The sequence below is a fragment of the Aotus nancymaae genome, unplaced genomic scaffold (genome assembly GCF_030222135.1).
Source record: "Aotus nancymaae isolate 86718 unplaced genomic scaffold, 86718_ANA_hifiasm-v0.15.2.pri h1tg000059l, whole genome shotgun sequence".
In the NCBI taxonomy this organism is placed as follows: Eukaryota; Metazoa; Chordata; class Mammalia; order Primates; family Aotidae; genus Aotus; species Aotus nancymaae.
The window spans coordinates 62,597,254-62,610,986 of NW_026988473.1; the positions used below are offsets into that span (position 1 = coordinate 62,597,254).

Here is a 13,733-nt window from a genome sequence, read left to right on the forward strand (position 1 = left end):
CCTTGACTTTTTCATCTGCAAAATAGGGTACATATACCAATATTTCAGGTTTATGCATGGGTTAAATGAACACCAAGTACTGTGCCTTGTATCATGCATATCTTTTATGGAGTAAACACCCACTTTGTGGCAACTATTTCATGTTTATGTGCTGGAAAGTGTCAGGGAAAGGAGGGGTGAAGATACTAGAGGGAGCAAGGAGATGCTCAACTGAGCTGCCTTTCAACAGGTAGAGAGGACTGTTTCTGAAGCACAATCAGAGGGATGGGCTTAGTGGGTACTTCAGCCTCTGGGTAGAGGGATCAGGCAGAGAGTCATGTGGGACACAGGCTATACAGGGAGCAAGCAGGATGATGGCGCAGCACTGAACAAGTGGCCTCAGTGTTCTCAGTGAAGTAGGAGGCAGGAATCTCCCCAGAGCATGGTGCCGATGAATAGATGGTGGACGTTTGAAAGAGCCCCTGTGGCGAATGAGAGCAAGAGCTCACAAAGTACAAGAACTGCAGCCGGGAGGGACCAGGAGAGGCTCAAGATCACAAGTATGATGGGATTTGGCTTAGTGGTGTTCATAAGCCTAGCTGTGAGATCAGAAATGGTGAGTGGTCAAAATGAGCTTGGGTTTTGCAAGGTGAATGTGGAATAAAGGCACAGAGACCAGGGGAGCTGAGTGAAGGACCAGTGGAAGAGCAGAAAATGAAGAAGGAGGTTAAGGCATGAGAGAGCTGGCAATGGGTAGGAAGTGGCCTGATTCTGGCCAGGAGATCTCCTTCAGGTAGATTAGAGTCCAGGGAGAAAAAGAGAAAAACTAGAACTGGCTCTATGGTTAGAAGAGAATTCTCTAGATGGGAAAACTAGGGCCTATCCAGGAAGTGCCTTATCCTATGCCACACAGTGACATGCATGTCAGTACTTGCATAGGAACTTGCTGGCTGCCTTAAGTAACAGTCAATGTAAGGGGGCAGCTGGACAAGTGGCTGCCAGAGGGTGGTCGCTGAACTCTTTAGGCCCTCTTCTGTGCTCCTGCCTGTGCCATTTCCATGATCTGGGCTCCTTTACCGTGATCTTCACATGTTCAAATCTAAATGCACTTTGAGTTCTGGCTCCAATGCCACCTCCTCCTTGAAGCCCCTTCAAAGTGTCCCAGCTGGAAGGAATTTCACATTCTGCCTTCCCAAAGCATTTTTATGTGGATCTTCCTTTCTCGGGGTTATTAGTCTACCTGAGTTGTCTAGAGGACCCTGCTATCATCAAATTAATCTCTGCATTCCCCAGTGAGTCCTACACAGGAAATATGTCTTCTGACTGTAGCTGTATTGCCAGATCTCAGTGGTACAAAACAGAGGGCTCCACGTAAGATTCTGTGATTTTTCACAGAACAGAGGCTTGGAATCAGGCAAGAATCTTCTCTGCTACTTCCTAGCTATGTTAAACAAATACTGCACACCTCTGAGCCTGATTTTTGTAATTTATAAAATGGTGATAATGATATCTATCTTCCAGACTTTTAAAAGATTTAAAAATATATTGAACATCTACTATGTGCCAGATATGCCCAGGGGCTGAGGATATAAGTTTATATGAAATTATCCCTATCCACAAGAGACTCAAGTCTACCTATGTGTGTAAATGAGCAGAACACCAGCTACCATGCTCAGCACACAGTAGGCTAATTAAAAGTTAACTTTCTCTCCCACAGATCGATCTCTCTTTATTTTGTACAAATTAGCATGCTGAAAGTATAGCACCCACGCTTCCTCCCTCCCTCCCTCACTAAGTTGGACAGATGGCTTTTAGTCTCAGTGTAGGTTTCAGGAAGAAGCCAGAAGGGGAAGAAGATACAGGAAAGGAACCTCTGACTTCCTTACAGTAATTAGTCTCCTTTAGACATTGAGGCCAAACCCAAGCTACTCTCCTGTGCTTTTCAACTTCCCTCCCTGTCACCCGAAAGTCAGAGCTGCTTCAAGCCATGGCTCTGTTCCACAGATTGAGATGGCAGAAAGTTAACGAGCCTTGGAAACCACATGGCCTTTCACCTCATTCAAGGAGCTTGGAGAGCTTTCAAACCAAGCAGAAAAGTGGATTCTAGTATGTGGGTGCAGAGCAAGTCTCCACATCTATTCCCCCAGGACTGGAATTTCAAATCTTTACAAAGCACCTACCACAGGAAGCAGTAAGCCACTGCTATTTCTCTTAATTGGAGAGTATCTGGCTTCCTGATTAAGGAGTTCAAACCTAGCTTGGAGGAGGCCTCCAAATAGGAGCTGACTTTGCAGAAGGATAACAAGCCAGGAAAGAACTAGTGAGCAAGGAAGCCAAAGGATGTGACTGACATGTGTATTTCTGGAGAGGGCTGGAACACAACCAGACCCCCACCAAAAGGGCCCAACTAGGTGAAACGAAGAGACAGCTGATGTTACACTCTCTTCCCAACGACGTCTGATCCTGATAACCTTTTGAGAAATGCTTATTCTCCACTCAGTCATAAGCTCATCTATCTAACTCTTTCCCGGACACTTTCGCCTGGCTGTCCCAGGTATGCTCCTCCAACTGTATGCTGACACTAGAGTAGCTTTCTAAAACCACACCTGACCATGTCACACCTCTGCTTGAAACTTCTCAGTGCCTCCCCATGACAGAAAAAACCTAAACTCCTTCAAGATTATTCATGCTGGCTTCCTTCACCTTTTCACCATCTCACTACTGGCACAAATACCCTAAGCTAAGCCAGTTCAAACTACCTGTCTTTCCTAGAAAATGCCCTGATCTCCCATCTGTGTATACGTTGCAAATCTTTGCCTTCTACAATTGGCTGCTGCAAGGTACTTGCCTCTTCCTTTTATCACTACCTATTCACATCCAACCTCCATCACCACCTTAAATTCCATTCCTCCAAGAAGCTTCCCTGACTATCTGTTGAAAGCAATTGCTCTTTTCCTGAAACCCTTGTAGTAATATTAGTACACCAAAGTCACAATCCAATTTACATGGTTCCTCTGGCCGTGTTACTAAATGAAGTGCTACCCAAAACTTGATACCTGATTTATTGGCAGTTTCAGCATAAACCTTGGTAATAGCCAAAGGCAGAGTTGTGCAGGGGATAAACATGGGCTCTGAAGCCAGAGAAGCCTGGAAGTGAATCACTGTTTTCTCAGAGTGTCTTTGAGTAAGTCACCCAAGTTCTTGGACCCTAGTTTCCTGGGAATAACACCATCTGCAATGTCAGAGGTTAATGTATTTGCTGTTTGAATAAATCATGAAGCACATATATGAAGGAGCTCTGTAAAATACAAAATTTCCATTCTAGAAAAGATTTTTTTTTAATTACAAGTTATAATAACAGCGGTTTGATTCAGGAAGACAACTGGAGATTCTGTATAAGCTATCAGCTTGGGCATCCAAATAGAAACTGCATTCTGCAGCCCAATTTCAGGAGGGCTTATATTTGCATACTGACGAGCTCCAATTCTGATAGAAAATGTTCCAGGGCTGTCAGGGGAAATTCTACTAAATTACAAATCTGCCAGCTCTTGGTTTATCAACCTTTAACTCTGGCAGTATTTAGCAACATGCTTGTCTGGGCCCAATTTTCTAGTCTTTGATTAAATGTTAGGTACTGACCGTCTCATTGTGTCTAAACTTCCACACTACCTCCCAGACAACTGGTAGGCTCTTCCCTGCCTCTCTGACAATTCCCTTCTTTCTTTATGCCACTGTCAATCTCCTGGATATTTATTATTCTGAACTTTGATTTTAGGCTATCGCTTGCTGTTGGGAAGGGGTACAGGAAATGTCAAGTCTCAATGGATATTATTCCTTCAGAGAAATTCTAACCTTGAGTTTCCCCTTCTATAACATACCTATACAGAAATAGCCTAGCTTGATCGTTTCCTTTTGATGTTTAATTGGATGTCCGTGCTGTGCTTTCTGGGCTGAGAAACTAATGCTTCTCAGAGAAGGAACACTTCCGGCTACACAAATGAGACTTGTAACAGGGGAGAATGCTCAATGCTGAATCTAATTTTCTCTCCCATCCATGAACATAAGACAATTTCTCTAGCATTAAAGCATCTCACTCAGTCTTTCTGTCATTAATAAGAATTAAATTATGTTCCGTCAAATTTAAATGTAATTATATTTTGCCTCGTAAATAAAATTGAATTTAGCTCTAATGCAACTGCTATGTTTAAAGCTTTAATTTTTTTTAACCCGGTTGCTACTTTAAGCTTATTTTTGTTAAAGCATTGAGTTTATTTTGCTGTCAATTGTGACATAATTTGATAACAGAGTTTTTCAGCGCCATAGCCATCTAGTCATTACTGTTATTATTTATGCTTTGTGATTTGCTTTCCCTTTGGGTAGGGGAGATTAATAGAGAATAAACTGGAAGCTTAGAGGAACTGAGTGTGAATTCTAGAGAGTTCCCCTATGTTAAGGTAGAATCTAGGCCAGATTGAGTTGAGAGAGCCAAATAAAGAGATGAGATGTGGAGTCTGAAAAGGAAACCTCCAATGTTCATCGACAATTATTTTATTTTATTTTATTTTGAGATGGGGTTTCACTCTTGTTGCCCAGGCTGCAGTACAATGGTGCAATCCTGGCTCACTGCAGGCATGTGCCACCACATCTGGCTAATTTTGTATTTTTAGTAGTGATTTCTCCATGTTGGTCAGGCTGGTCTCAAACTCCTGACCTCAGGTTATCCGCCTGCCTCGGCTTCCCAAAGTGCTGGGATTGCCAAGATTTTTGGCAGGGTACTCAGCAGGCTCCAAGATTTGGATCCTGCCTACCTTCTGGCCTTCCTACCTGCCACTCACCCCTGCAGTTCCTACGCTCCAGCCAGACTGAGGCGCAACTGTCCAGCCAACCACGCATGCTCAGCCTGCACTGCCCTCTCCTCCTTGGCCACCAGGGGGCCTCCCTTCAGTCCCCTTCAGGGGTCTGGCTCACAAGTCTCCAGTTGGTGAGGACCTTCTCTGGTTCCTCTCCCATCTCGTTACTGGCCAAGTTCACTGCTCCTGCCCTTGTGCTCCAAACCCTACTGTACACACATCAATCAGAGCTCTGCTCATGTTGCATAATTAGGTGTCTCACTTCCTGACCAGACTGGGGCTGTCTGATCTTCGGTGCCTAAAACAGTCAGTGCCCAGCACACAGGAGAGGCCAGAAAGGTTCAGTGAATCAACGCAGTGAATGTGTCAGGGTGGGAGCAGGTCTGGGGCTGTTGTGGGGTGCTCTCTCTGAGGAGGTTGTGCTCTTCTCTGGAATGGACCTCAGGAAGCTCGTGATGCTGAGAGGAGGCTAACCCTAACTCCCTTGTGCTGTGGGCCACTGACCTAGTTATTGGGAATAAATGTGTCAGCTTTTATCTAACTCTTCATCTAGGTAATGATCTAGATAATCTAGATAATGACTCTTCATCTAGAGTCAATGACCAGTGTTGGCGGCTGAGGAACGGGGATGGTAGAGAGACTCAGAAACTGCAAGGAAACTGAACCTCTGAGAGAGAAAGAGAGTTGTTTAAGGTTACACAGATTCAGATCCAGGTCTTTTGGGTCCAAACCTTCACTCTATAAACTGTCCTAAGAATTAAATTTGTTAGAGTCTAAGGATTGTTTGGATGTTTAAAATCGAATCATGCATTCTAAAAATACATACAAATACTTCATGTATTGACTGCTTACTGAATGCAGCCACCATGCTAGGCAACTTAAGTATACATGTCAAATCTAATCTGGAAAATAATCCTGCAAGGCAGGTATCATTAGCCATTATCTATGCTTAAGCTGAGTCTTGAAAATCTAGCCTGGTCCTACTCCAAATTTCATGCAATTCTTGCTGACTGCACATGTTACCTCCAAACCTATGCCACTGAATCTCTAAAATATCTCCACCTGTTATTCCATGAAACTCAATTGCAATCAAATGATAAGAATCATAAACCCACAGCACGAGCATTTTACAGGCAGAATCTCTGCCATGTACTGCTTCCGTGAGCCAGCAACCCTAAGGAATAAAATATAGTGAGAGGCTCTCTCAAATAAAAGTCATTTATGGGAGACAAGACTGGAGAGAGCTCACAGAGCAGTGAAAATGAGGAATGAATTTATAAGGCTGAGGAGAGGGGCTATGGGGGTGAGGGTGGGGAAGGAAGACCCGAAGGAGACCCAACAGGGGCAAACGATGAGCATAAGGAATGGCCTTTGAAAGGGTACCATGGAAAATGACACGGAACACGAAATCTTTAGAATCCATTAAGCTCTGAAAGAAAGGTGAGCCTTTCCAATTCTAAGGATCATCTCAAAGAGATTAAATTCTTTCCCTGTTCTGAGACAGCGCTGAGCCAAGAGGGTGAAAAACCAACTTAAGCGTTTGGAAGGGGAGATACGAGTTGTTCTGCACAGCTGTGCAACTGAGTGTACCCACTTTATGCAAAAGTTGATGAGGCATCCAGCCCAGTAGGTCTGCTCCCTGGGAAAGATGGCTTCAAGGAGGTGAAATGATGCCAGCTTTTGTCCAAGAGGGCTTCTGGCTGGTTGGCACTGCACATGAAACTAACATGATCCAGGTCTGGGAAGTGACAGAGAAGGAGTACAGAGATCTGTTTGGTGTTAGCCCAGTACAGTGTGTGGGAGTGGGAGGGAAGCGGTTTGTGAGGAGGTGGAGTCCTGAGAGAAGGGATTAGGTTCGCTGCTGGGTAGTGTGCTGGCATCTTCCTGGACAGAGCTTTCAGCTGCAGCCACTCCCCTCCCTGTGTTCCCAGTAGGCTCTTCTTCTTCCTTTGACTATTCACTGGTTAATTCATTCATGGAATAATCACTGAGAACCTAATGCATGTTTGCCCTATGCTAGGGATACTGATAGGCCCCAACCTCACAGAGTTCACAGCTTGGTTAGAGAGTAAGAGAAAGAGAGATTGATTAGAATACATTGCTCAGTATAACATAGTGTTCAGGAGAGACCTTGGAGCAAGATTGGTTTGAATCTGGACTCTGCCACTTATTAATTGGGTGAGGGTGGGGAAAAAAGGATGCTGGCAGGTAATTTAATCTTTCTGAGCTTCAGTTTCCTCATCTGGAAATGGTAATACTAGTAATACTTCCTTCCCAGGGTTCTTATGAACCTTAACTCAGATAAGGTTATAAAGGACTTATTTCAGTGCCTGGTACATGCTCAACACTAATAAAGGGATGGCTCTTTGTTACTCTATCCTGTGGCTTGTCAGAAAGAAAGATAAGACTGGTGACACGAACACTTCTTTGGATAGAAAGTGGGCATGAGGCAAGACATGAGGACTTGGGAACAAAGGGCCTGGATTTAATTGAACTGCCACTGGAAAGCTGACTCACTCCGGGTCAGTCATTCCCCCTCTCCAACTCTTCTCTATCTGTTTAACAGCATCAGCAGTAGCCACCTCCCCCACCATCACTACCACCTTGATCAGTATCATCCTCCCAAATGACTCAGGAAGTGAAGTCCCCTGGTGCCTATGTCCTATGCTCTTCTGGGCCATAAGAATCTGTTCCAACAGTTATGTCGTGTGGTTTATCAGGAAGGAAGACCACATGCATGAGGCTGGATTGAAAGAGGAATTTTTGAGATGAGACTGGAAGCCAAGTTGCCAGGAAGCCAGGGAACTGAGTAAACACTTGTATAAAATCTGACTTCACTGTTTCCACAAACCTAACCAAAGTGCTGGGGAACTTGTCAGCTCACATTTCAATACAGGGCTGGTTGTTGAGTGCAGGGCATGTTGATTTAAACTGCTTTCATTAAATCTTGTTCTTGGTGCCAAACAGCAAGACACACGTCTCAGGGAATAGACAGTGTTCCTTCCTAGGAGGCAGCAGGCAGCAGGGGACCATCTCTGCCAACCAAAGAACTCAGAACCAATGCAAGGATCACTTGGGATTTGCCTTTTGGCCTGCAACTCCTGACGGGAGGGACTGGGCAGTGTCTGTGCCAGCCCGGCCATGCCAGGCAGCAAGTAGCACAGGCAAGATGACTAGCGCTACCGCTTGTCCAGGGTGTGAGCTGTGCCAGACGCTGTGAAAACCATTCTGCCCATATTTCCTCACCTATCCTCACACTTCCATAAAGTAATTTTACCTAAGGGAAAACTAAGGATTAGAGGGTTAAGCCACATGCTGAAGCCATTCAATGAGTGGGGAGCAACACTTTCCCCAAAAAGCCCAGTGCCTGCTCTGCTGCCCGGTGGCTAACTCCCTAAACATAGTTTCTTGGCTCTAAAGTGGATCCAGGCAACAAGGCATTCCTTGCTTAGCTTCAGTGCAAAAACTCAAGAGTTTCAAAACAGCTTCCATTCAGTGAAAGTTCCCTTGGAAGGGAGGCGGTAGAGACATTACGTGTTTCTTCTATGACAGGCACTGTCCTACGTGCATACAAAAATAATGCACTTTAGTGATTACACAATCTGCTGAGGTAGGTACTATTACTATCTCCATCTTTCAGATAAGGAAACTGAAGTCAAGGAAAGTGAAGCTTCTTGCCAAGGTCACACAGTGAGCATGTGGCAGAAGCAGGGTGGAACCCAGGCCAGCAGTTCCTATACAGCAGGGGCTGAGGAGAGAGAACAGTTGAAGCGCCCTCATTCTCCTTCACACCGGCTTCCAGAGGTGAAGTGACAGCTGAGGAGGAATGCAGCCTGTGGGGAGTGCTGGGAAGCAGGCTGCCCCGGCGCAGGGCCAGGCCTTGACTCCCAGCTTCCTCCCTCACCAGCATGACTCCTGCAAGTCATAGCCGCTACCCTAGTTTCAGCACAGGAATGGGGGCAATACCATACCTGTCATCCCAACCTCACAGGGCTGTTGTGTAGGCTGTGTTTCTATGTGAGACATCATTGTATGCTACGGGATATTCAACAAACACCGATTGTTTTTAGTATTACAACAGTTTTAAAGCCGCCTTTTAAATCCCTGGCCTTCTGGCAATCATGACACCCTTTTAGTCAGTGAGAGGCTACAGAAAAATTTAGAATCTATATTTCTGAAAGGGATTTCATCTTTCATCTTACTATCAAATGTCTTTGTTAATATCAATTACTCCATGAATGAGTGTTGTAGTTATCATCATAACAATAATTAACAGGTATTGAGCTCATATAATAGGCCAAATCCTTTTCACTTTCCTTTTTTTAAAAAATATATATATTATATATATATATTTTATTGCATTTAGGTTCTGGGGTACATGTAAAGAACATGCACGATTGTTGCATAGGTACACACATGGCAGTGTGGTTTGCTGCCTTCCTCCCCATCATCTATATCTGGCATTTCTCCCCATGATATCCCTCCCCAACTCCACATCCCCCGCTGTCCCTCACCTAGACCCCCCACACAGACCTCAGTGTGTGATGCTCCCCTCCCTGTGTCCATGTGTTCTCACTGTTCAACATCTACCTATGAGTGAGAACATGTGGTGTTTGATTTTGTGTTCTTGTGTCAGTTTGCTGAGAATGATGGTTTCCAAGTTCATCCATGTCCCTACAAAGGACATGAACTCATCGTTTTTAATGGCTGCATAGTATTCCATGGTGTATATGCATCACATTTTCCCTATCCAGTCTATCATTGATGGGCATTTGGGTAGGTTCCAAGTCTTTGCTATTGTAAACAGTGCCTCAGTGAACATACATGTGCATGTGTCCTTATAACAGAACAATTTATAATCCTTTGGATATATACCCAGTAATGGGATTGCTGAGTCAAATGGAATTTCTATTTCCAGGTCCTTGAGGAGTCGCCACACTGTCTTCCACAAAGGTTGAACTAATTTACACTCCCACCAACAATGTAAAGTGTTCCTATTTCTCCACATCCTCTCTAGTATCTGTTGTCTCCAGATTTTTTTAATGATCGCCATCCTAACTGGTGTGAGATGGTATCTCAATGTAGTTTTGATTTGCATTTCTCTAATGACCAATGATGATGAGCATTTTTTCATATGTTTGTTGGCCTCATTTTTGTCTTCTTTTGTAAAGTGTCTGTTCATATCCTTTGCCCACTTTTGAATGGGTTTGTTTTTTTTCTTGTAAATCTGTTTTGGTTCTTTGTAGATTCTGGATATTAGCCCTTTGTTCGATGGGGAGATTGCAAAAATTTTTTCACATTCTGTTGGTTGCCGGTTCACTCTAATGATTGTTTCTTTTGCTGTGCAGAAGGCTCTGGAGTTTAATTAGATCCCATTTGTCTATTTTGGCTTTTGTTGCCAATGCTTTTGGTGTTTTCGTCATGAAGTCCTTGCCTACACCTACGTCCTGACTGGTTTTGCCTAGATTTTCTTCTAGGGTTTTTATGGTGTTAGGTCTTATGGTTAAGTCTTTAATCCATCTGGAGTTAATTTTAGTGTAAGGTGTCAAGAAGGGGTCCAGTTTCTGCTTTCTGCACATGGCTAGCCAGTTTTCCCAACACCATTTATTAAACAGGGAATCCTTTACCCATTGCTTGTTTTTGTCCTGTTTGTCAAAGATCAGATGGTTGTAGATGTGTGGCGTTGCCTCCAAGGCCTCTGTTCTGTTCCATTGGTCTATATCTCTGTTTTCGTACCAGTACCATGCTGTTTTGATTACTGTAGCCTTGTGGTATAGTTTGAAGTCAGGTAGCATGATGCCTCCAGCTTTGTTCTTTTTGCTTAGAATTGACTTGGGTATGTGGGCTCTCTTTTGGTTCCATATGAAGTTTAAGGTGTTTTTTTCCAGTTCTGTGAAGAAGGTCATTGGTAACTTGATGGGGATAGTGTTGAATCTATAAATTACTTTGGGCAGTACGGTATTTTCACGATATTGATTCTTCCTAACCATGAGCATGGAATGCTTTTCCATCCATTTGTGTCCTCTCTTATTTCCTTGAGCAGTTGTTTGTAGTTATCCTTGAAGAGGTCCTTTACCTCCTTTGGTAGTTGTATTCCTAGGTATTTTATTCTTCTTGCAGCAATTGCAAATGGGAGTTTGCTCATGCTTTGGCTGTCTGTTATTGGTGTATAGGAACGCTTGTGATTTCTGCACATTGATTTTGTATCCTGAGACTTTGCTGAAGTTGCTTATCAGTTTAAGGAGATTTTGGGCTGAGATAGGGTCTTTTAAATATACAATCATGTCATCTGCAAATAGAGACAATTTAACTTCCTCCTTTCCTAATTGAATACCCTTTATTTCTTTTTCTTGCCTGATTGCTCTGACTAGAACTTCCAATACTATATTGAATAAGAGTGGTGAGAGAGGGCAAACTTGTCTAGTGCCAGAATTCAAAGTGAATGCTTCCAGTTTTTGCCCATTCAGCATGATATTGGCTGTGGGTTTATCGTAAATAGCTTTTATTATTTTGAGATACGCTCTGTCGATACCTAGTTTATTGAGAGTTTTTAGCATAAAGTGCTGCTAAATTTTGTCAAAGGCCTTCTCTGCATCTATTGAGACAATCACATGGTTTTTGTCTTTGGTTCTGTTTATGTGGTGAATTACATTTATAGACTTGCGTATGTTGAACCAGCCTTGCATCCCTGGGATGAAGCCTACTTGTTCGTGATGGATAAGCTTTTCGATGTGCTGTTGCAATCGGTTTGCCAGTATTTTATTGAAGATTTTTGCATCTATGTTCATCATGGATATTGGTCTGAAGTTTTCTTTTCTTGTTGAGTCTCTGCCGGGTTTTGGTATCAGGATGATGTTGGTCTCATAAAATGATTTGGGGAGGATTCTCTCTTTTCGGATTGTTTGGAATAGTTTCAGAAGAAGTGGTTCCAGCTCCTCTTTGTACATCTGGTAGAATTCGGCTGTGAACCCATCTGGACCTGGGCTTTTTTTGGGTGGTAGGCTATTAATTGCTGCCTTAACTTCAGCCCTTGTTATTGGTCTATTCAGGGTTTCGACTTCTTCCTGGTTTAGGCTTCGGAGGATGCAAGTGTCCAGGAATTTATCCATTTCTTCCAGGTTTACTGGTTTATGTGCATAGAGTTGTTTGTAGTAATCTCTGATAGCGGTTTGTATTTCTGTGGAATCTGTGGTGATATCTCCTTTATCGTTTTTTATTTCATCTATTTGATTATTCTCTCTTTTCTTTTTTATTAATCTGGCTATTGGTCTGTCTATTTTGTTGATCTTTTCAAAAAACCAGCTCCTGGATTTACTAATTTTTTGAAGGGCTTTTTGTGTCTCTATCTCCTTCAGTTCTGCTCTGATCTTAGTTATTTCTTGTCTTCTGCTAGGTTTTTAGTTTTTTTTATCTTGCTCCTCTAGCTCTTTCAATTTTGATGATAGGGTGTCAATTTTAGATCTTTCTTTTCTTCTCATGTAGGCATTTATTGCTATACATTTTCCTCTAGACACTGCTTTAAATGTGTCCCAGAGATTCTGGTACATTGTATATTCGTTCTTGTTGGTTTCTAAGAACATCTTTATTTCTGCCTTCATTTCATTGTTTATCCAGTCAACATTCAAGAGACAGTTGTTCAGTTTCCATGAAGTTGTGCGGTTCTGAGTTAGTTTCTGAATTCTGAGTTCTAATTTGATTGCCCTGTGGTCTGAGACTTTTTCATTTTCTTAAATAATTGTCACTGACTCCAGAAGGTAGGTACTATCATTATTTCCATTTTATAGCTTCCAAGGGTGACATAACTTGCCCAACATTACAATTAGTAAGTAATAGAGCCAAGATTTGAACCCAAGTCTGTCTGAAGAAAGTCTGTCTCAGGGACTTTCCTCATCACATGGTTCTCTCTTGCCTTTGCACATGAGGACACATACACGTTTGATAGCAGTTATGGGGAGTGGTGTAGCCAGGACTGAGGAGAGGGGAGCTCATAATTCTATTCAAAGTCCCTTTTAATAGTTCTGTTGTTTCCATTTACAGGGCTAACTAAAGAATACTTAGTAATCTCATCCAAAGTTTTATCTACCTCCTCAGTGGCTGTGGGGTTTCATCAGGGATTAACAGTGCAAGACACAGTTATATGCCTATCATAAATTAGCTTTGTGGCCACATAATGAACAATGCAAGCCAGTGTAGCTTTAAGAGGACGATTTATTATATTGCTATAAACAGAGCTATATAAAAAGAATTATTCCTGAGACCCTGCACATCTGTGCTTACAATCATGTCTTTACATGAGCTTTGCAAATAAGGATAAAAGTCCAATTTAGACTGTGTATTGAACATCGATTCTCCATTCAACAGGGAAAGGTAATTCATGATCATGGTATCTCCCCTGCCAGGTAAGTATGGGAAAGGTAATTCAAAGTATTCCAAAGGCATGAATGCTGCATGGACCTCATTTTTGCCAAAGGTCTCAACCATCTTTCTTGATCACCACCAGAACTGTTAATATACAGCAAAATGAGCTAATCTGAGCCTCACTTTGTTTAAACAGCATGGAGTGCCGAGGAAAATGATTTAGAATAAAAAAGCATGGCTGGAGAGGCTATCACTTTTTAGCTTTTTGTCCCTGGGCAGGATTACTTAAATTTTTTCTGAGCCTTAGGTTCTTTATTAGTTTACTTATCTTCATTCTGTCATTGTTGTCCCCCCGCCTCCTTTCCCAGAATGCACACAAAGGTAGGGACCCTTTTGTCTCTTCATGCTGTCTAATTAGAAGAGTGTCTGGTATATTGTAAGTGCACAGTAAATATTCAGTGATTAAAGTATTATGCAAATTGGTAAAACACGGATAAATAACACCTTTCTTATAGGGATTTGCACAGATTCAATGAGAGATTAGAT

At 42.7% G+C, this 13,733-nt stretch overlaps 1 protein-coding gene across 1 annotated transcript in view; it reads right to left on the minus strand.

Annotated features, from left to right (window-relative positions):
* Positions 1-13,733, minus strand: part of TENM4 (teneurin transmembrane protein 4) — a 1,737,111-nt gene that overhangs the window by 133,198 nt on the left and 1,590,180 nt on the right.